Raw genomic sequence first — 24,153 nt, 5'->3', positions numbered from 1 at the left:
AAGTACTCCGTGAATTATTAGTCCAGCATCTAGATGGCTGATACTAAAAGGCTGAGCTCAGGGTTTTGCTGTCCATAAATCTGTTTGAAATGGAATAGAAGAGACATAAGTGAAGCCAAGGGAATAAGCCACATAAGCTTTCAAGTCCTATTCGAGACCTCCAACTGTGAGAATTAGAACAATCACATCAAGGCCGCTCAGCATATCACAGAATGGACTGTGTGTATTTATTGGATGACAGGGCTTAATTGTCACTATCACAAACTCCCTAACAATGCACGGATATGCCTGTCAGGGCCTCAGAACCCCCCTTTTTAAGACAGAGGATGGAGCTTCATTAATATGAGAGCTCGTCTAGCTTGTCTGCTCTAGTGTATCCACTGAAGGAGTGATGCGACACCGGCCGAGACCCTTCACTGCTGAGTGAAGGGAGAATTCATGAGGTTCTTCTGCAGCACCTTGGTTCACAGAGCCATAGGAGGAGGTAATTCTATTTTAATTGGGATGCTATCTCAGTGTCCTCCTGAGTTGAATATTCTCGGTTCCTTCAGACTCATATCTCCCTCCTTTGATAAATGTTCTTCTGACCTTTAGTTACGTAACACCTTCTCTCTCCGCCCCTGTTCGCTCGCCTTCCCTCGCTTATCCCCATCAGGAGCTCACAGAGAGGCATCTGGGGAGTGGCAGGCATGCTGTTCTTGCTCTTAGCTTCTGTGAAATGATGGTGGAGTGGGTGGTGCGCCTATAATAGGTCTTTAGAAAAGAACGCATTGATTTCTCTGTGGATTTTTTAAAGGCTTTGGGACACGACTGAGGGAATGGCTAATTACTATTTATGACTGTTTCATTCGGAGCTAATTGCCGGAGCTGCTGCAGACACTGGGGCCTTCACTGCTTCTCTGCACCAAATGTGCAAACAGTAGTAAAATGGTCGATGGGGGCCGATTCTTTGCACACCACTCCTGAAACAAAGTCCGTGTGCGTGTGTGTATTGGTGTGAATGCATGTGTATGCACACACAAACATATACACACCCACACAATTTCACAGATTTCAAGAAGAGTCCAGAGATAATTCTTGAAGTCCCTCTATTTCTAATGGGTCATAGATGTATATTAGGGGCAATTTGTCAAGGTGTAATTAACAATGCTGGAATACTGGACTCATTTGAGAAATGAAACAACGAAGAGATTGTTTTTGTTTTTTTTTTTTTCTCCTGGTTTGACCAAATGAGCAGGGACAGTGAGTGGTCTGCAAAAGTTAGCTAGATTCATCAAAGTTTGATTAAAGTGAAAGGAAAAGTGTAGAAATATTAAATGGAGACTGGAGGGTTTTCCCCAAGTTGTGCTTTCGCTTTCCTCTAATTTGTTTTCCTACTTAATGGGAATGCGAGGCAGCTGCGATTTATATGGGGCGTGTTCATGGATGTGGTGTCGGCAGAGCTGCACCCATTTGGTGAGCAGCTTTTGGTGTGGGCCGTGAAAGATGTTCCCAATGTGTGTCCCCAACCTCCACGCATCGACCTTCCTCCACAAGTGTGTGACAACAACAAAGAAATACAGGCATGGTTCAGGGAAACTGGAAACCAAGATAGCTGAGGAGGGTACTCTGACGGATTTACCTTGCATCCCAAGGTAAATCCATCTGACCAGCCAGTACAATAGTTCTGATGGTGTCATTTCTTTTGTGGCCACCACCGCATGCTCAGGAAAAGTTGACACTTTTTTTTTTGTTTTGGAGGCGAGGAGAATGCATTAAACAAGGATATTTATATGAGAGTCTCACCAACTGATAAGCACTTTAATGTCTGTGAAAATGTTGGTTTGTGTAGTGGTGAGAGCTGAATATATATATACAAAGTATGTCACTGGATGAATTCAGATGAGACTAATTGGTGAGACCCAGTCTTTCCTTCTGATTTCCCTCTGAGAGAAAGTGAGGCTGACCTTGGTTCAGCTTTTATGAGTCTGGGAGAGAGATTCTGTGGGATTGTCTATTTAGGGAAAAGATGGGAAAGTGCTTGGCGGTGGGAGTAGAGGCAGCTGCCCAGCCCTGGAGGAAGGGAGAGTGCTGAAGACTGAGGAGGGTTTTTCTGACAGGGACATATAAGGAAGCCTGGCACCCTGCTCCTGCTCAGGCCCCTCAGACAGGGGATGTTTGGGATACACTCCTGGAGATTGGATCCCAAGCCTCTGGACTCCCAGCCTGACAGTTTTCTGGTTTTCGACACTGACACCGATGCAGAGCTGCCCTCTTCTAAGAAAACCTTAGGGAGAGGCAATGAGGAGCACAAAGTCAACCATAACAGACAGATGCCAGGGGGTTCTTGCTCTATGTAGGGCAACACTCAGCCCCATCTTTGGTGATCCTAGGACAGTGGAAGCATTCTTCCAATCTGAATGTGATTGAATTTCTCTCCACCACTGAAACAAGGTCTTAGAGTCAAAAATAAGTTTACTTAGAAAATAATGTGATAATCTTTCTGCACCTGAGCATGGTAGAGTAAAATCCATACCCATCACACATGTTTAGAATTTAAATAAGAACAAGGAAATACATACACAGGCATGGTTTAGGGTCACAGAAGGACTGAAATAATCATTCCTTCGTGTTGGTCAGGTTCCTGATAATGATGATGCTCTTTAGTTCAATTCTCAAGGAACCATTTTGGGTGCTGTGCAAGGTACAAAGATTGTAAAGATAAATAAGGCAGAGTTCCTATTAAGGCACATTCAGACTAGTGGGGAAGACAGTTATGTGAGTAGAATGTTAAAATGTGATGTCATAAGCACAAAAGTAAAGACTTCAGAGCTGAACACTTATCCTTTTTATTTTAGTTTCTATTGACGTCTGGGTTTAAAGTACTCATATATGTTAAATATGTCTGCCTTTTTCCTATGGATTAGATTCTATTATCGTGTTATTGTAAGGTATTATTTTTATACCTTTAGAAAGTATATGTTGGAGTACTTTCATTATTTTTCGTGAACTCATTCTAAGAAAGGGTGTATTAGTTTGTCAGGGCTGCTGTAACAAAGTACCACACACTGGATAGCTTAAACAACAGAAATGCGTGGTGTCACCGTTCTGGGGGCAAGGAGTCTAAGACCAAGGCATCGGAAAGGCTGTGCTGCCTCTGAAGGCTCCAGGAAAAGATCTGCTGCAGGACTCTCTCCGAGCTTCTGGTAATTCTGCTTCTGGCAGCGTAACTCCAGTCTTCTCATGGCATTCTCCCCAACCATGTGTCTCTGTGTCGAGATTTCTCCTTTTAATGAGGATAGCAGTCATGTTGGATTAGGCATCCTACTCTAATATGACCTCATTTTAACTTAACTGATTGCATCTTCAATGACCCTATTTGCAAATAAGGTCATATTCTGAGGTACTGGGCATTAGGATTTCAACATACGGAATTTTTAGTGGGACACAATACAACCTCTAACAAGGATATCATTTCTTCTCTGATATACTGGCAATTCTGGAGAACTCTTCTTTGAATTGGTTCCCCATTGTCCTAAGTGGGTCCAACATTTACACCATCTTTCTGTATGAGATGCCTAACTAGCATTCCTTACAAAGACGCATTGTGATACTGATTCTAGAAAAGGTCTGTTGACAAAGAGAGGGTCTGTATTTTCCATTTTCCTGCTCTTACTTGTCTACCTTTCGTGCCTCTCAGGATGTCCATCTTCATTTCCTGGAACAGCTCTGGGAATTGCATGAGACAACTCCTGGGAAGCAGGGGTTTAGTTTCAGGATTGCATGTTAAGTGTGCCTGAAATAAAAGGGTCAAATAAAAAGTGGATATAATGCTGCCCCAGGATCCTTATTCTCTGATGTGAAGAGGATGGAAAAGTCAAATATGGGCCTTCCAGGGTACACCAAGTTCATTTCACTGATTGATTTTACAACAGATATACTGAACTCTATTATTTTGAGAAAACTAATAAGTCACTGTGCAATTGTTCACAACTTACAATATTGTTATATGTTTTAACAATGTAACTGCATTGTGAACCAATCCAAGGACAAAGGATTTGTCTTCTCCTTTCTTTTCTTGCTTCCTGACAATATTTAATAGAGTTCTTTATATAATACACGTGCTCAATGACTGCTTATTAATAGTTTTGAGCTTGAGAGGTTGATATTTGACCCAGACTAAGTTTCTTGGGGTTCACAGTTTATTAAAAAATACTATTAGTACTTGATGTACTGGAAGATAACATTATAACGAACACATTGAATACAGATACTTAGAAGTATAATTGATACAAATTTATTTTGTCTTCCTTGTCCCTTTAAAATTTATTCAAGGTGAGATGGGCAGAGAAGTGATTATCCACTGCCCCTGGTTGGAAACTTGGACAAAGCCTATGACTTGTCTACTTGCTGTTAGGTAGATAGATCGATACTCATGTTAGGTCACTAAATACAGCGTTGCTTCAGTAAGCGGAATGTGTCAAGGCCAAAATCTTAATAAATGCTTCAATCTTTATTTTTTAAAAAAATATTTCTCCCCTCTGTCAACTTTTGTTGGTGGCTGGCTGGCCTTGGAAAAGGCGCTGGGGTAGATTTCTGCTTTCTGCTCCCTCTCCCACTCCCCTTCTTCTGCTCTGGCCGGCAGAAGTTAGAGATCCCTCCAGTGTCAAATTTGGTAAGAGAATTGGGATGGGAGTAGGGCAATCTTACTTGGGTAGTGGGCTTTCTTTTCTCTGGGTCTCATAGATGGTTAAAACTGGCCCTTTCCCTCTTGGGGCACTTTCCTTGGTTGTTGGTGATGGTCATTGCTGGGAGCCTTGCAATTCAAGGAGAGCCTCGATTAGGAGAGTGCATCCCTATTCTGGTGGTTCCTTTGGTTCTTCCAGCAGCTCCTAGAAATTTAGCATATACCTTCAGTTATTTAGCATATCCTCCTGCATGCCATCCCTCTAAGTGGTCCTATTATATTGGAAGCAAGAGTAGCCCACCTTGTCTTTCTCCCTTTCACAGCCAACCTACATCTGTTCATTGCAAACACCTGGCCATCTTTTGCTAAATCCAATGCACTCATCTCTAGCCTCTTCCATAACCTGCTTTAGTTTTCCTAGGCTTAAGCCAGGCACCAGATTCTGTGATTCTCCCAAAAGTAATGGACACATTTAAGTTGTTCTGGGTTGTCTCCCGGATGTTCTTCTCACCTGCCCACTGCTGCTCCTTGGGATGGGAGGTGGACTCACAGCAAAGCAAATGTTGTCTCCTAACATAATTACCTTCAAAAATCCTTCTCCCTGACATCTTTTTACGACATGTGCACTTTTTTGTGTGTTAGCTAAACTTCAATAACAAAGTTGAAGGCCTTACATAATAACTACTACTGCTTATTCTTTATTTACAAAGTATCTTAAAATTTATTATCTTTGAACCTCAGTAATGCTTTTAGATAGGAAGGCAGGTTATAGTTTCCACAGTTGACAGATGAGGAAATTGGGGTCCAGAGAAATAAGTAACTTGCACAAATACACATGACACTGAAGTTAAAGCAGGGCTGGGGCCGGAAACCGGGTTTTCTGATTATGTGCAAACAGGGAACAGTGTTCAGCAGAGATCACACAGCCCTGGGTGGAGGTGGTGGATGTGAGGAAAACAATATAGGAATAGAGGAAGGGGAATATGAAGTTTGGGGGAAAAAAAGCACATTTTCCCAATGTTTTGATATGCTTTCCTTGCATTTATGGTATTTCAAATAAAGGAGTCTGTGAGATTTTATATTTTCCAAAGAGGGCACGGGCAACAAAAGACTAAGGAAAAATACACTCAAAATACTCTCCTTCACTAGTCCTGGTGTACTTACTCGGCTCATATAGTATGCCAGGGTTAAGACACATTGATTGTATATAATGCAGTTTACCCAGATGACATTTATACTGCGATAACAAGTAAATTTCTTATTTCAATTTAGTTTTTTTAATTATCAGCATAAAAAGCGCTTTAAAATTAGAGCTAGTGAAGCCTGCAAGACTTAAAATCCCCAGGAAGTTGCCTATTCAAAAAGCTAAAGAGCTAGCCAAACAAAAATAAACCATAAACATGAACTCTTCCTCCTCCTGCATCCCCCACCCTAAGCCCCTCTGATTTTTCTGGTTTATTTTAAGCCCATGCAGAACAAAACCCTTGCTGTTCCTTAACAAGTGAGAATGACTTGCCCAGACGCACAATAAAACATTTGTGACAAGCGAGCATGCAGGCTCTTAATCCAGATCTTGCTCAGCACAAGGTCCTCTCTGGCTGCCTGATTCAACAAAGGGCCTTCTGTCCTTGCTCCTTGCCAAGGCTGAAAGCCAATTGTCTTAAATCTGATTGCTCCTTGAACCCCCGTCCCCTCTTGGATGGATGAGAGTGCCACACAGAATACCAGTACGCATGAGGCTGAGCTAAGTGAGGATATTCTTTGAAATCAGGTTTCCTCTATCCTTCATTTTTTGTAAATTTCAGATGTATCCTTATTCTTGTTTTGCTTCTTTCCAAGCCCTCAAGTGGTTGCTTTCCATTTCACCCCACATCCCCAGCCCCCTTACCTAAACCAGCTGCTTTTTCCACCTAGTCAGGCCATGTTACTTTTGACCAAGATGTCACTAGTCTGAACCAGCCTAGATTCTGTTAGATATCCATCCCAGAGGCACATCATTATATGGGACAATAAGAAGCATATAATCACTATGAAACATGATACCAGAGCATGAAGAAATTGAAGAATGCTATGGAGAGGAGAAAGGGGAAAATAAATTGAGGAGGCATTACTGGGAGGCATTCTCTTAAAGAAAGGACACTGAGATGGCCTTTAGTAACCGTTGATATGAAATTCCTCCCAAATCTAAAATTCTGCATCTTTTATTCTTGTCATTGGAGTTTTGAAAACAACTAGAATAACATTTCTAATTATGAAAGCAATACATTTGTTATAATAAAATTTTTTAAAGACTACAGAGGAGAAAATGAAAAATCCCACAATTTGGGGGTGTATAACACAAGATTTCTCTCCCTCTATCTCTCACACATACTCATACACACACACAAAATAAAGTTTACTTGGTAAATGATTGTATTTTTCTATAATAATATATTTAGGAAATATTTTATTAGTAACAGATATTAATTTAATATCTGGCTGGAATTTTATACGGATATGCCATAATTTATTTAAACAATCCTCCATAGTTGATCTTTCTGTATGTCAAATTTTTTAGATAGTCTAAATAACGTTGTAGCAGAAATCTTTGTAACTACATCTCTAATTTTTATGGCAAATAACTAGAAGTGGAATTTTTAAGTAAAAAACAATGTACATTTCTAAATATTTTGATGTTTATTGTGATTCAAGAAAATGATTCCTCTTTCATATAAATCTCTTTTGTAAAGCACTCCATCCACATATTCTTCAAGGAGTCGACTTTGAAGGATCAGAGCTATTCCTGCATTCTATTAGTTCTAATGCAACTTCATCAACCTCTCCTTAATTTAAGCTATTATGCATAGAGAGCACAAATAAGAAAATGCTTTGATGTGCTTATGTTGGAATATATTCACATATTCAACATATATTTCTACCTCTCTTTCCTTTGTTTCATGATTAGTTCAATGTTATCCCCATAGTTGGGAGTCAAAACCTTATCTGTTGGGGATCCCATTCATTCGGGGGATAATGTATAGACTGCTGATGAAAAAAGTCTTGGGCACATCATTTAATATTGAAATTCCCTGTTTTCTGCTTGGAAATGTTTATCTTAAAAGAAGCTAGATGTTGTTATCTCCACAGCAGAGTTATTATTCTGCTGGGAATGAGTGAAATTGTCTGGTTATTTGTAAGAGAAGCCTTAAAATTATATTTTGTTAAGTTATTTAGCTTTAGGGGAGTTATGGCCATTCCTAAATTAAGTTTTTCTTTTCTCAGAGTTCTTTTTCTGCCAGAGACTGTGTTTTGTCACACAATAATCATCATTGATTTCTTAATTGTGTTCTTGATTTTCTTAGCAAAATAGGGCAGCAAATTTGATTGGAATCATTATAGCTAGGTTGTCTGTATGCTTATTGTCAATACAAGTTGTTTCTTCCTCTCCAATTTGCAAGCCAAGGACAAATAATTCAACATCCTGAGATTGTCAGCCACTGCCCCTCTCCTACACACACACACACACGCACACACACAGAAACAGACACACACAGATAAGATCAGAAGACCTTATCAGGAATGGTTAGCCAATCTTCTGTCTTTTCCTAGTTCAACTAGCTATTTATTTTCCAAGATATAAAAAAACAACTGTGGGTAAATACTTTTCTAGATTTGAAACAGATATCTTAAAGTAGTGTCTCATCTTTTACTCTTTGTCTAAATGCAGCATGTGTCACTTAATGAGGGGGACATGTTCTGAGAAATGTGTCATTAGGCAATTTCATTGCTGTGTGAACATCATAGAGTGTACTTACACAAACCTAGATGGCACAGCCTACTACACACCCAGGCTATATAGTAGTAACCTTACCGGACCACCATTGTTTTTGCGGGCTGTCGTTGACTGAAATGTCCTTACGCGGTGCATAACTGTAAACCAAAGAAATAGAAAGAAAGAGTTTGAAGTGAACTATTAGCTGAGTTTATGTACCAGAAAGGCAGATGTTTTGAGTCAATATCAAAGGTATCCAATCCTCAATACCTGACTGCTGTATTAGATAAACTCATTTATCAAATTTATTAAACTGTGTGCATAGCAGTTTGCTTGTTACACTTGGAATGATGCAACGAGTATGGCAGGATATTGTGGGACCTCACAGAAGATGGGATCAAGAGAAGAACCTTTAACAGCATCACTAATAGCATTATTTATTATTTTATACCTGCAAAGAGATATACCCATGAAAAGAGAATTAATTCAATATTAACCCCAGAATGAAGACAGGATTTCCAGCCTAAATCTATGTGAACAACTCTGAATACAAGCTGTTGCCCTTTGCTTTCTTTTCAAGGAGCAATGAGTTTTTTTGTGGCAATGTTCTCCTAGTTGTAGTCAAACACTTTACTTCTCTAACTAGAATGAGCTCTGATCTCTCTTCACTACTTCCCCTGCCTCCCACAGACTGGTAAATATATACCAAAAAAAAATCACTCTGATTTATGTGACTTATTCCTAAAAAAAGGGATTGTTCTGTACCTTATTTGTAAATCTTAAATAACAGAAAGTGCTGTGTATCACTTGTAGTTCAACCAGGGAGGGAAAATTGCTATGAGCAATGTGGTATAAAGGATTTATTTTAGATCTGACATAATGCTGGGAGCTGGTGAAGAAGTTGATAGAAAGCTGTTGCCTCTGCATGCAGTGGTGGGGCTTAAGTTGCTATAGGTCAATGGAGCCAGCAGTGGAAGAAAAGCTGGGGTAGATAAAGCTGGGATTCACAAAGAGAAACCGGAACTTGCATGTGTTTCTCACTGCATCCAGTTCCAACAACAAAGGTGGTCTCCAGAAAGAGGCTGATCCCCTTTGCACAAGGGCCTGCTTCAGGGCTTGAGGATAAAAGAGGAGATCTTGTGGGAACTGCAGACATGGATCCTGCCCCATGGCAGTTAGATGAGCAAACGAATCAGCAACTTTGCATTTGGGCTGCTGAAGCAGTTCTCACCCCAGCCCAACTTCAGAAAGTGATGTTCTCCTCCTCACTTTTGCATTTCAAATCTCATGCACATTTCCCTTGTGGTCCATCTTAACCCACAGCCATCAGAGAGGGGAATTCTAGCAAATGCTGTTCCAGTCTAGTTCAGTTAAAACAGTACAAAGCTAATACTGGCCGTAATGATGATGTTTTGGGACTCATTTTCCATGTTGCCTTAAACTTCATATCTGAGAAGCAACCACACTGCTTGTGGTTCACCCCAACTCATACTCTTTCGTATCCCCACTTCTTTTTGTTTTCCATTACTGCTAATTCAAATGTCCATGCTTTTCCACCTCGTAAATTTCCAATAATCCTATTAGAACAGCTCAAACGTCCCCAACTCTGGGAAGTTTGCTTCACTCCTGGAAGCAAGGCTATTATTGTTGTTTTTATTAAAATGCCAGACACTTTTGTATTGTGACTAATGTTTATAGGACTGTTTGTCCCAGAAGAAAAGAAGCTCTTTTATGGCAGGAACTGCGGCTTTCTCATCAGTATGTTCTCATGGTGCAGCATATGTACATACATAAAAACTAAATGTGTTTGGCATAAATTAAAAGCTAATCTGAGTTTATTATGTAGGGTGGGATGGACATGAATGCTCTATTGTTACCATAAGTTTGCCAAGAATTACTGCAAGATTGGACTTAGAGGAAGACAAGTCATTATCCTATCTTCATGAAATATCTCCTAAGACACCAAATAATCAGAATAAATTAATCAGAAACCTCAACTACAGAGATATTGTGAGATGTGGAAGAAAATGTAAATGAAACCAGCAATGTGGACCATGCTGGAAGAAGTTGCTGTAGGTTCACTTACCTTCTAGAAACTCCCCAAAGCCCTATAAACTCGCTATAAGCTGCACTGATACACATGTTGGAGACCCCAATAATAGTGTTTTAGTTTTGAGGGTTAAAATTAAAGTGCAATTTTCATGCAACATTTGTTTACAAGTAGTAATTATGCTTTTTAATAATAAAGATGAAATAGTGTTTTGACAGAAGTCTTTCCATAAACTCATTACTCTACAAAGAGAATTGGTGTTTATACGGGACCATCAGTAATTTGTCAAAGATTTAAATTTTTTGAAGTATTTAATTTTAGGTCAAGGAGGTAAAATGGTTTAGAAATATGTTCAAGAATAATAACTAACACTTTTTTATCGCTTCCACTCCTCTGTTAAAAAATAGAGTTAAACAAGATAGATCATCTTACTGAACATTCTGATTAATGAAAAATTTCTGTGCTGATGAGTGTAGCAAAGGGCGTCCGAAAATGTGTAGTTCAGAGTTCTCACAATGAGGGTTTTTTTGGGGGGGATGGTTAATCTTTTTTTTTTTTTCTGTTTGCTTTAGCTTCATGGAAGTTCAGAGGCAAACTGGGAACTCCATTTCAATAATTAACTTAGCTCTGGTTCCTGGAACAATTAACTCGCTTCTTTTCCAGATAACTTCATAGTTCCCTTTTATGTATTTTATAAACTCATCTATCTATCTATCTGTCTATCTATCTATCTGTCTATCTATCTATTTATATCTACCTATTTATCTATCTATATTAATCTGAACCCTATGAAATTTCCATGTTTTTAGGTAAAAAAATTGTCATAGTAAATTCACATGGTAAAGTATTGGCAATTTCATATGGTAACCATTGTAGGCCACCTTGAGGCCTCCTGTATACAGGTAGGTACAAATCACAAAATTATAAAATATGTAGTGACCTTATTGAGTTTACTTGTCATACACTAATGTGTGGTCCGTTGGAATAGAGAAGGACATGATGATTTTATAGAAACAAGTAAACAGCAACAAACTTTGTGTTTGTGGCGACAGTTAGGAAAAACCATGCAGCTGATGTACCCAATTCAAAGAGTTCTTTGGCATTATTTACTATAAAATGGAAAAGGGGAGATGAAAGCTGATTCATTCTTAGATTTTAATAAACTTAATAAAGGAAAATGTATTTCTCTTTTTAGTTTTGATTTCCTTTTGGATCTTGCCATTCTTGTTATAGAAATGCTTTTCTTGTCAAAGAGAAAATAACTGTCGTTTATATAAGGGCTGAGCTGCCAAGAAATAAGGAATGAGAGCTCACTGGTGCCAGACATGCATAAACAATATCAATACCTTGCCTCATTAATATTTTCAAAATATGGAAAGACTAACTTTATTTCTAGCAATAGAAATAAAATGCAAGCTTAGAAAAATGAAGATGGGTTTAACAAGGTTAAATTACCAAGTTTAGCAAGACATTGATTACTTCTTGGGGGCAAGTAACACCTAAAAATAAGAATTTAATTAAGGAAAAGTTTCCAATATATGATTAAAATAGAACATTATGGATGCCACATGACTCTTGCCTTGGGAATGACAATATAAATGTGAAATATAAGAGTAACAGAATATATACGACAGGAATATATGGAATATGGGAACATACAACATAATAGAGATGCCTGTTTATCTGTATAAATTAATGAATTAATTGAATGTAATGTCCATAAAAATGCCACTCTTATTTTCTGGAGATGGAAAAGTTAATTGTAAAATTTATTCAGAAAAGCAAACAAGCAAGACTATCTGGGGAAACCTTTAAAAAGAAGAGCTAATGATAGGGGCGCAGCTAGAACTAACAGAAACTAAAACACACAATAAAGCCTCTGTAATTAAACAGTTTGGTATTGGTGTAGGAACAGACAGAGAAACCATTGGATCAGAATAGACCATCTAGAAATAGCCCCATTTGCATACGAAACACAGTGTCTTGATTTCTAAGTTATATTCTACAATAAAAGAAATAAAAAGAACCAGGCTCCTTGCAGAAAAGGCTTATTTCCGGGCTGGGGCAGGAGTGGTACAATATGAGCATGGGATATTTAGTATGCCAGAAAGTTCTTTATACTATTCTATTTACTTTGGCATATGTTTGAAATTTTAAGTAATAAAACATTCTGCAAAAGTATGGTCTCAATTAAATGGTTAAACATCCAAATGGTTTACTTAGTTTAGCTCTAAAATTATGACCAATTAATATTATTTTTCAATATAGCTTTTCAAATTAAAGATTTCTCTTTTGCTGGGAAAATTTTTTAAGACAATGATAGAGAACAATAGACTAGCTGTACTCCAAGCATCAGATTCTTTTGATATCTTATATACAATAGCTGGTTAAGTCGCAGATTCTAAGGAATTTTCTTCAGATATGGAAGAATACATGTATCTATAAGAACTTATAGAACTTGATAATATACTTGATTTATTGTATACTTCTTATAACCTAATTTAAAAATATACTGTAAATCAAAATGGTTATGATTTTGGCATAGGACTACATTGATGGAACAGAACAAAATCTAGGAGCAGATTCAACTGTTTAGAAGAATCATACTGCTCCTTGAAGAATAAGGTGCCAATAACACAATATTAGGAGAACATGTATTGTGAGTTGATTTTTCAATATCGGGGATGAGGTTCATTGCAGCATCTCTATTTCTTAGCTGGGAAATAGTGGGGCATGCTAAGACTTCTGCCAGGGCTTTCAGTGGAGATCTATAAGTAATGAAAAGACATCCATTGATCTCAGAGAATCAAACCCAATTCAAATGCTCTGATGCTTCACAAAAACTTCTGGTTTTATTACCATAAGTGCGGGAAAAAATCTATATGTCAAGAAAAACAGAAGCTGATTTTGAATGTTACATTTATAGGTAATGACCTATCGTAGTCGCGAGTATCAGAGTGATTAGGCAAATGGAGTAGGTTATTGAATATTTGCCTATTCATAGAACACCTTAAACCATAATAGATAAAGCAAATTGACCAAAAAGTACAAAAAAAAGGCATCCACAAAGACTTGGGGAAAAACCTATAATATTCTTTACTTTAAAAGGGAATTTTACTAATTGGAGCTTGCTTGTGTCTGTGGTGATGACTTTAACTAAAAAGGCATCTTTCAGGGGCTGGCCCCGTGGCCGAGTGGTTGAGTTCGCGCGCTCCGCTGCAGGCGTCCCAGTGTTTCGTTGGTTCGAATCCTGGGCGCGGACATGGCACTGCTCGTCGGACCACGCTGGGGTGGCGAACCACATGCCACAACTAGAAGAACCCACAACGAGAAATATACAACTATGTACTGGGGGGCTTTGGGGAGAAAAAGGAAAAAATAAAATCTTTTAAAAAAAAAGGCATCTTTCAGACATTGATGATTACATATCATAGAGTTGTTAAAATATCCTGCAAGAAAAATTTTCAGTAATAGAGAAGATGGAATGATGCATTTTTTGAGGCTTTGCACGCTCATACATCTACATTTAGCTCTGCCACTGCCGCATCACTACTAGTTCTCAATTAGAAAATTAAGCGATCAGCCCAGGCTCAGTAGCAGAATGACAGCAGAATGTGATTGATATGCAGAGATTCCCTGAACTAAATTTTACATTTGCACATTCCCTTAAGTGACTGGTTGCCTCCCCATCATGGTAGGATTCTGCTATATTTTGTGCTCAAGTCTGGTCTGAATCTCCAGCGGTTGGTAATGAAACAACAGGCAATCTTGAAGCAAACAGTCCATGTTACAGAGCTCAGCAATTCCTCCAAAGATGATATAGCAGTTAAAAGCTGTTCTTTTAAATTGTGGTTCCTTTTTCAATGACTTTTCCAAGACAAGATCCCAGAAGCGGGTGAAATTTTTAAAAAGTAAGCTGTACGAGGTGATTTCTAAGACCATCTTAGCTCTAAAAGTATTTTTCCTTAAGAAACCCAGCTTGCTCAAGATGTCTGGTAGTTTTAATATTTCTTTTTTGTATAATTGGAGAACTTATTCTACTTCTTCGTAATCTTTTACTTGGGAAATAAAAGATCCTGAATTTATGTTTGCTTTTTAAGACGCAAATTTATACTTCAAATGATAAGAAGTTCTAGCCCAAGACTCTCAGTCCTAGCTCTAAAGAATACCAGGAGGGATGGAGGAGTAAATTGGGTTTGTGGAAGTAGAGGAGTGAGAGAAGCAAAATGAAACAATAGTGAATAAAGGAGAATTAATAAGAAGTAAATTAAGGGAGATACATATGAAAGCGATGGAGAAAAGTAAGGGGGAAAAGAAGTGTCATTTTCTGACACAATACAGGCAAGTATGTCTTCAGGGATGTGAGTAAGTGTGTGGATCCCATGGTTATTTCCTGCCTCTGAGCCCTCAGGGTTTATCCTGTAAATATAACCTGATGAGCTCTGAGAATGCTAGGTGATCACAGGTCACTGTTGCCCCATGATTGTATGTCCTGGTTATCTGGGCAGCCTGTGTTTATGTATGCTGTCCCAACATAATTATTAATAACATATCCTGTCACTCTTAAAAGTGTCTTGATAATAAATTATATTAGTCTGTACATGCTTCGTTACTTTTTACGTTGTTTAGTGTATCTGTACATGTGTGTGAGGAAACAAGTAGAAGATATGTTAATCTCTGAAAATATTGTTTTATCTTACTACTTGATCTCATTGTGTTTCTCACATCTTTGTCACTCCTATGTACCCTCAAGAAGGAAGGACCCAGATAGAAAAGGGGCTGGAGCCCATAAAGCTGATATAGCCTTGTCTTTCTTTGGCTTTTAACCATCGACCTTGTCTCTGGAGCTGACTCTGTCTAAGTGTGTTTTAGTAAGTGAGCAACCATCAGTGAGTTTTGATCTACTCTCTAAATTTTCCCCAATACAGACACACCTTATCCTTCCCTTCCACAAATGTCTATCTAATTTAATTTAACAAATATTTATTGAACGTCTATTATGTTGCAGGTGCCACAATGAGATTTAATACTGCAGAAGGAACATTTTTCTTTTAAGAGAAACTAACACAATCCAAACAAATTCAAGCAAGTTACATACATAGTAGATGGTGGTAGACCTGGAAGGTAATAATTTAGATCCTCTGCTCCCTGAGAAGAGTCACAGAAGACTGAGTACAAGAGGTATGCAGAAGGTCATGTTCAGGCAGCTGGGTCAGTGGTTAGAGAAATCAGGGGCATATTTGCAATGGATGAGCTGTGTTAGAATGAGTATACACAAGAGAGGTAGCAGTAGAGGGTGTGAAGGCAGATACAAAACTTGAGTTTACAAATCAGGACTTGGAGATGTTTTTCCCAAAGGTGCTATCTTCAAAGATAAAGAATGCAGACGTCGTGACTCCTACCATGTCCCCATTGGACCTTAGCTATTTGTCTTGAGCAAAACCCAGACAGATCTCAGAGACTTACAGTGGATTGTTTTAAATGTAACTAAGCTGTGACTCCAATTCCAGCTGTTGTTCCAGATGTGATTTCTTTACTGGAGCAAAGGAACATATCCTCTGATATCTGGCTGCTAATTACCGATTTGTTGGATTCTTTTTATATGTTAGTAAAAGACCACAAAAAGCATATTGCTTTTAGTTTACAAAGCCTGAAATATACTTTTACTGTTCAGTCTTAGGGCTATATCAACACTCCAGCCCTCTGTTATAATCTCATCCACAGGAGCATTGATCACCTCTCCGTTCAATAAGACTTCATATCAGACCCTCCATTGATATCAGGCTCATAGGAATCAGGAACAGGAAGCAGCAACTGTCTTGAATATTTTGGAAAGAAAGAAACATGTATGCCAGAAGCTGAGAAATAAATTTCACTAAAATTCAACGGCCTAGAAGCTTGGTGAAATATCTAGGGCACATTATAATATCCTTTGCAAGATGAAGGAAAAGTTACTATATCTGACCCTTCAAATTACGAGAAAGAAATGTAATGCCTGGTGAGCCTCTTTGGATTTTGAAAGCCACATATACCCATTTTTGGAAGAATATGAAAGAATGCCAGTTTTGAATGTGACTTAAAGCAAGAGAGGGCTTTGACACAGGTCCAACTTGCCATGCAAGCTGCTCTATCACTTGGCCTGTGTCGCCCAGCTGACTCAATGGTTCTTGAGTGTCCGTGGCTGACAGGTATGCTTATGGAGCTCTTGTTAAACCCTTTAGCTGAATCACTGTACAGACTTAAGATTTTAGGACAAAACCATGTCATCTTCAGAAATAACTACTGCCTTTTTGAGAAACAGCTTCTGGCTTATCACCACGATCTAGTAGAGAAGGAACATTTGTCCATGGGTCCTTAAGTTTCCCTGTAACCTAGACATCCATAATGAACTGGGTATTAGGTAACCCACCAAGTATAGAGTTGAGTGTGCCCAGCAGTGTTCTATCATCAAGTTGAAGTGGTATATGTGAAACGGGGCTTGAGCAGTCACTGACGGCACAAATATGTTACATGAGAAAGTGATTCAAATTCCCCTGGCTCCTATTCTTGCTTCATTCCTTTATGTCTTTCAACAATGACCAATGGCCTCATGGATATCTCCCAGGGATGAATTAACTGGAAGGAAGATATTGGGTCTTGATTTACAGATGATTCTTCATGATTTGCTGAAAATATCCAAAAGTAGGTGTCTGAAGCAATATGGACACATGAATGTTTCCAATTGGAATATTTTTAGCATTGAACATGGTTTCTCACTTTACTTGTAAGGGCAGATGTCCAGAAATGCAGATCTACATTAATTCATGGGCAGTAGTTAACAATTTGGCTGAATGGTAAACAAGATTAGGAAAGAATATGATTGGAAAATAGGTAACAAGGAGGTCTAGGGAAAAAGTATATGAATAGATCATATGGACACACAGTGTGAAGATATTTATGCCCATTGTAAATGCTCATAAATAGAAACACCAACAGAACATATATGGACATCTTGCACAAGATGACTCATTTTGTGAATGTCAGTCAGCCTCTTTCCCCCGTCACCTCTATTCTTGCACGCTAAGCTTGTGAAAAAAGTGGCCATGGAAGCAGGAATGGAGATTATGCATGAACTCAGCAACATAAACATTTATTCAACAATGCTGTTCTGGTTACAGGTATTGATGAGTTCCCAGCTGCCAACAGCGAAGATCAACCCCGAGCCCACAGTCTGGCACATGGAGTAAGAGCCAGCCATCTGTTTTCAGGTCGGTTATTTTGGATGATTTCCATCATGGAAGGGGCAGCATTCATTCTCGCTAGAATAGAACCTTACTCTGGGTATGGATTTGCCTTTCTTGTTCAAAATACTGATTCTAAAGCAACTATTTGTGGACTTCCAGAATACCTTATTCACAGTCATGATATTTCACATAGATTGACTCTGACCAGCCACAATACTAAAGAGCTGCAATGGGTTTATGTTGATGGAATGCATCGATTTTACCATGTCTTCCATCACCAGATCAGTTGAAAAGTTAAAATTATGAAACGACCTTTTAAAGACTCAGTTGCAGTGCCAGCTGTTCTGGGTAATGTCCTCAAGGCTGCAGTGGATGTTCTGAATCAGCAACCTATTTATGGTGCTGTTTCTACCATAGCCAGTAGGCATAAGTCTGGGAATCAAGAAATGGAATGTGAGTGATTCCTCTCACTGTTACCCTTAATTATTCACTAGCAAAATGTTTGCCTCCTGTTCCCACAATTTTGGGCTCTGCTGGTTTAGAGGTCTTAGTTTTCAAGGAAGAAATGCTTTCACCAGAGGGCATATACTGTTTCCATTAAACGAAGCTGAATCTGCCACCTGGATATTTTGGGCTCCTCATACCACTAAATCCTGAAGCATGAGGCAAGACAATCGATCCAGTTAAGGGGGAATTCCATTGCTATTACACAATAGACATAGGGAGGAGTATGTTTGCAACAGGAAAATATTTCTAGTATACCTCTTATTACTACCATGTTGTGTGATAAAACTTCATCATAAACTGCAACCCAATGCAGGCAGAGCTGCAAACGGCCAGATATTTCAACAATGAAGATTTAGACAATCTCACTCAGCAAAGAAAACTTGACTAGCTAAGTTACTTTCCGAAGGCAAAGAGAGTAAGGAATGAGGACTGGAAGAAGAATATCATCAATACCAAATATGACCACGTGGTCAATGGCAGCAGTGACGACTATTTAAGGTAGGTTAGCAATTAATATTGATCTCAATATTTAATTTACAAAATGTCAAATCTGTTGTGTGACTCAGCTAGAAGAGAAACGAGCATCACCCAAAGATGGGTAAATTGACTTTGTCTGTCCTCTTTTGGGTAGAAGGTAAATGTGTTTTGGTTATACTAGGATGACAACATGTTATATGGATTTTGTCAATTCTCTTTATTTGTAAGTAAAATATGAATAAAAGAGATGTGTGTGGGTGTCAGGCTGACAGGAGATGAACTCTGCCAGATTGTGGTATGTTGACGTGGTTTGCCTGTGAGCTACATTTTCCAGAATCCTTTTCCCTGCATGGTTCTAGGTTAGAAGTGAAAAGAGAATGCTACACAAGATTTGGAAGCAGCCATTACTCAACTGAGGTTATTTCATTGAGACACAGTGTTGAGCAGGTGGGAGGTAGACAGCAGACCCCAGCTTGTCTTCAGTGTTCTCTGTTTCATGTCTAGATCATCTTCCTATCTGTGAGTTTCACTGTGTAATGGCAGCCCTAGGCCCACCACTAGATACCTGGCTGCAGAAACATGCAGGTGGAGCTATTCAGTGACAAAAGCTTTGCATAGACCACTCCATTAATCCCCTTTCATGATCCCTTTTGGTGACCAGATATGCTTCACTCCTCTGCTGTCTCTGCAAGCTCCATCTTACTTCACAGATGCACACATTTATGACCAGATCCCTGAACTCTGAGGTACTTCAAATGAACAGACTTGTTCTAGGGTGTGCCTAGAGATAAGGCCCACAGCCTTGGCCCCTGGTAATTCTTCTCTACTTCTTGTCATTGCTCTGCCTTCCATACTTAGGCATGGTAACCACATAGCCAAGAAGCCTGAAATTGTTGCTGACTTCAAGGTTCTGATTTAGGTGGGTGAATTGAGGGTAGCTAAATACCTCTAAAAATCCTCCTCTCCTCTTGTTTCAAAGTCCATACTTCTCTTTGGCTACCTGCCAAAGCTGTTTCCAGCCTGAGACTCACTCCCAGATCCCAGATCACCTCCGTGATCAGGTTGAAATAATTTAACCAATGTCACCTCCTTCCCCAAGATGCTCTCTGAAGATTCCTCACTCTATTCTCTAGGTTGAGATAAATGCTTTACAGAGATTCTAAAGAAAATGATCGTAGTTCCTGATACTTAAACATTAAGCATCAAATCGTTTCTACTAGAATAAGACAGGGCTCATTCTGTCAAAGTTTTCCTTTTCTTTTTTGAAAGCATCAAAAATATTTCATACTTTATATAAGCATAAACAAGCCATGTATATTGCAATTATAGGTAACCAGAGTTTCTCAGATCCGACCAGGATGTAGGTACAATTGAGGTAAAATGAATAACAGAAATGATAAAAATTGCCCTGTCTTCAAGCCCCTCTAGATTAATTGCTGGAACCTTAAGCCTACGCTTCCTGAAAGAATCCCAAGGTGGCTAGTCCCCTTGTACCAGGTTTCTGATATTTTCTTCTATGTTGCTGCTTGAGTTTTTCATGGCGCTTCTCCAGGCATTTTGTTGATTGGCCTTTCACAATCATGGCTGCTCCTCCTGTCACACTGCCTTCTGATTTCACCCTTCTCTTCACTGCTGCTGTTAGCCTCATCACAGATGGCCTGGTCCAGCCTCCAGTGATGGCATCACTGAAATAGCAGAAGGGCCCTCTCTCCATCATTATCACAATGTTTTCTCAGGGCCTAAACAGAGATGCTTTTCACTCTATTTCTTATAGATCTGCAAGTTGTTGCTTAGCTCTATCAGTTGACTAATTTTAATTCTATTGCATAGAGTCTTTCTTAGAACCTTGTTCCAAAACCCCCAGAGGCTAATTTGGAAAACAATTTCCTTGGTGATAATCTCCTCTCTGTCCCCATTTCTTCCCCCTGATATCCAATTAGTATCTCTGAATAGAATCAGTTCACTCTAACAGTGTCCTCAGAGTGAATTTTTTCTCCATTCAGTTTGTTGTTTCAGAAGTGCAAAGATACCCTTAATTGACTCCATATTCCCTTTGGTCTACCTTTATTTGTTATCCTCAAAAAAAAATGCTCTTCAATTCTTCAAAGATTTATTCTCATTTTCCCTCGCATGCCTGACATATCTTGAAATACCAAAGTGCTAATAACCCATCCAGATTAAGATTCTCTTCTGGTGTCCTAAATATGTATGTTCATCAGACTATTAGTTCTAACTTTACCGACATATTACCATTGGCTGCTTGGAGCACCCAGGTACTGTGTTTCCAGTTACGTTACAATGTACTTGACGACACAGAGAGCGGAAAAGGCTGTACGAAATGTACATGGCTTCATGAAATGTATAATTAGACCATAAAGTCATTTTATAATTTTATATATTGACAATGTCAATCCTTTCATTTCATTTTTCCTAGTTAATGGGACAGAAGATATCAAAGCAGATATTTTACTTGTATATGTAAAATATTCCTATAATATAGTAATATACACCACTATAAAATAAGTGGTACCCTATGACATGTTGGAAAAATAACTTTTATTCCCTCTGCCTTATTCTGACAATTTGGAACACTGACATCCAAGTTTTCCTCCAAGGACTGAAAAAAAAACTTGGAACCCAGCTTTAAAAACAGGGCTTTCTTCTTTCTGAGGCCTACGAAAAACTGCCTTCTTTCAAGTCTCATCAAAATAATTTATCTGTTACTATTAAAATTCTTCTCCATTCGTTGCTTTTAGAAAGCACAGGGTCATAAGACCTAAAATGCCCCAGTTCTCCTCTCATTCTTTAAATGCTAGAGAACTGTGGGTATGGCTAGATAAAAAGTGGCATTATCTTAAAACTTTCAGTAAATAATGGATCTTAAATGAAGAGTCCAGACAGAGTCCCAGTGGCTTAGAAGAGCCGGCCTGCGATGGGAAGCTGCTTTGGCACAGTGGGTGGGTGAGAGCTTGAAGGTTTGTGTCTCCTTTGTATAGTCCAGGTGTTCTCTGAGTGGAAGAAGGACCTTTTTGTCCATATTTCTTTCAGTGCTTTCTTCCCCCCTCCAGTTGAACCATGGGTCTGACCCTCCAAATTGAGAAAGAAAACCGCTTTTCTATGGGATCATAGAATTTTCTGCACAATAGGAATACACTAGCTGAAGAGGTCAATCCAAAACCGAAAAACTAAATGAAGGGGCTCAGAAATATAAACTAGAAGTTGTGATGCCTTTGTCACCTGCTGCCGCTCTCCCATCTAATAATGGAGTAATTGCTAATTCATGACGATAAGCCAAAAGGAGGATGATTATGCATGTGGCTGTACAATGCTAAGAAGTGGCACTTTGTTCCTGTGCTGCCACCCAACAAAGGCAGCAGTGAGAAGCAGGGTCTGGTTTCCCTGGTAGCCGTGGTGCTGAAGCTGGCCACGCTGGCATCACTCCGACTGGGTTGTCTTTGTCCGCACAGACTGCCAGTGCCCTCCCCGTTGAAAGGATGAATATGTGGGCCTTTACACAACATCGTGGCTTAAATTAGTCGGATACATGGGGCCTCTTGCAGCACCTGCTCCTGTTCTCAAATTCCAGCTCTGTTGGGAATTATTATCTAGCTCCCTTCTTCTCTCCCCCTCTCCCTTTGTAATTATGTTTAATCCCGCAGCACCTGCTTTGGCTTTGGGGGACTACTGATAAAAAGAGATGAAAAGACCTTTTTTCCATTTGTATCCAAATCTACCAAATAAACACAACAGGCCCTGGCTAATTAAATATGTCTAAAGGGAAGGTGTGGGAAACCCCCATGAATAAGACTCTGAGTGCACGCGCTCCTCGAATTCTGCGGGGTCATCTTCACCTGGCTCCAAATTCAGAAAAATATCTAAATCATATTTAAAATTTTCCATCCCTGAAGCTTCTGATAGCAGTTGCACTTAGATCTCCTGTGATATTTGGATTTTCACTTTTATTAGGAAAACATTGAATTCCTCACTTTCTTGACTGGGGGATAAGACAAGTCACTGACAGACCAGATCATTTGTTATTGAAATATACTTGAAAGTTTCATATCTCAAAATAGGAGCGTTTTCCCTTTAACATGTTTCCCATGTCTCCTTATTTTAAACCTCTCAGATTTAAAGTTAATTTTATAAGAATTATTTAAAAATAAACTTTAAAGTATAAATTAATTTTACATTGAAGAAGTAGCATAAACTTTAGTCTATTATCCTCTGAAACATTCGTATTTGAAATGAAACATTTTAGGAAACTGAATAGTTTGTTCTGAATTTTCATCAGCGTGCTAAACCGAAGCAGATAATGTTTTCATTTAATTAAAGGATTGAAATGAAAGGATCGTGGGACATAGGTGCTTCGGTGAAATTTAACTCAAAGATTTCAGAGAAGAGAAGTTTTGAGACTGGTTGTAGAATGTGAAAGATTGTAAATAATTTAAAATAATATCTTAATATACAAAATACTTAGCAAACAATAGAAATTTCTTGTCCCTCTCTACCCTGAGGTTTAATTTATCAATATAACTCTGACAGAAATCTGAAGCAAGAAACATTAAGTTCCATGGGACATGGTTCTCACTAAACATTAAAATATGGTTTTAATATTAAATAATTTTGCATTAAAACTCTTCCTGGTCCCTGGCAGAAGCAAGCTTTCTCTAGTCTCCGTTTGCGGGTAGACAAGGGTAGAGTAGACCATCAGTTTGGATCGTCCTCTTGTGTGGATGAAAGGACATCTTTTTTCTTGTTTAGGATCAAAAGTAAAGGAAGAACAATCTAAACATATAAACAAATTTACAGCCAAAATACCAAATCATAGGGGCTTAAAAAAATCCTGCTTAAAAATCAAACAAACATGCTATTGAAGTCCCCTGGTATATAACCAATAATTGTCATGCAATTTTTCAAGTTGAAAAGCCATGCAAACATATGCATTTAGGCATTTGAGCTTTCTCTTTCATTATATTTGACTAAAATCTTAAAAGTCTACATAGAGCTACATAAATTACATCAATGACCAAACTCTATATAAATCTGCCATAATATTGCTCATGTTATCCGTGGATGCATGTGGTTTCTAATCTGTATCGAGTAGTTCAGAAATATGCAATTCAACATCACATGAAATTTTAGGTTATTCTGGGAGAGTAACTGGACCATTTTGACAAGAATATTTTATTGGAAGAGGCAGGGCATTAGTTTTGAGGCATTGTATTAAGGACTGTGGTTGTTTTGATATTAACTCTACCTTGAGATAATTTATGATTTGAGATTATAATCTCTAAAGTTGGGTATGAGAAAAAAATAGAACGTGTATGTATATTCATTTTTATCTAAAAATAAGAAAAGAAGAAGATGTAATGAGGGAAATGTACACAATATATGAAGTGATTTACTCTGGAACCCTCATTCCATCCATCTGCTGAGTACCTTGTGTACTGCAGAGTAGGTGAGGTATCAGGAGGAAACA

The 24,153-nt window shown here is 38.6% G+C and overlaps 1 long non-coding RNA gene across 2 annotated transcripts in view; it reads left to right on the top strand.

The window, feature by feature from the left end:
* The first annotated feature begins 344 nt into the window (after positions 1-344).
* The window catches only part of LOC103546697 (uncharacterized), a 113,811-nt gene continuing 90,002 nt past the window's right edge, over positions 345-24,153 (top strand). Inside the window, exons 1-3 of one of the 2 annotated variants that reach the window (XR_011529649.1) lie at positions 345-484; positions 17,625-17,714; positions 18,511-18,695. This is a non-coding gene — a long non-coding RNA (uncharacterized lncRNA). Of the gene's footprint in view, positions 485-17,624; positions 17,715-18,429; positions 18,696-24,153 lie in introns of those variants that run through there. The other variant, XR_543736.2, reaches the window with a different exon arrangement.

Source organism: Equus przewalskii, chromosome 19 (genome assembly GCF_037783145.1).
Source record: "Equus przewalskii isolate Varuska chromosome 19, EquPr2, whole genome shotgun sequence".
Lineage (NCBI taxonomy): Eukaryota > Metazoa > Chordata > Mammalia > Perissodactyla > Equidae > Equus > Equus przewalskii.
Note: the sequence above shows the minus strand (reverse complement) of the source record. Positions and strands in the feature narration are given on the sequence as shown.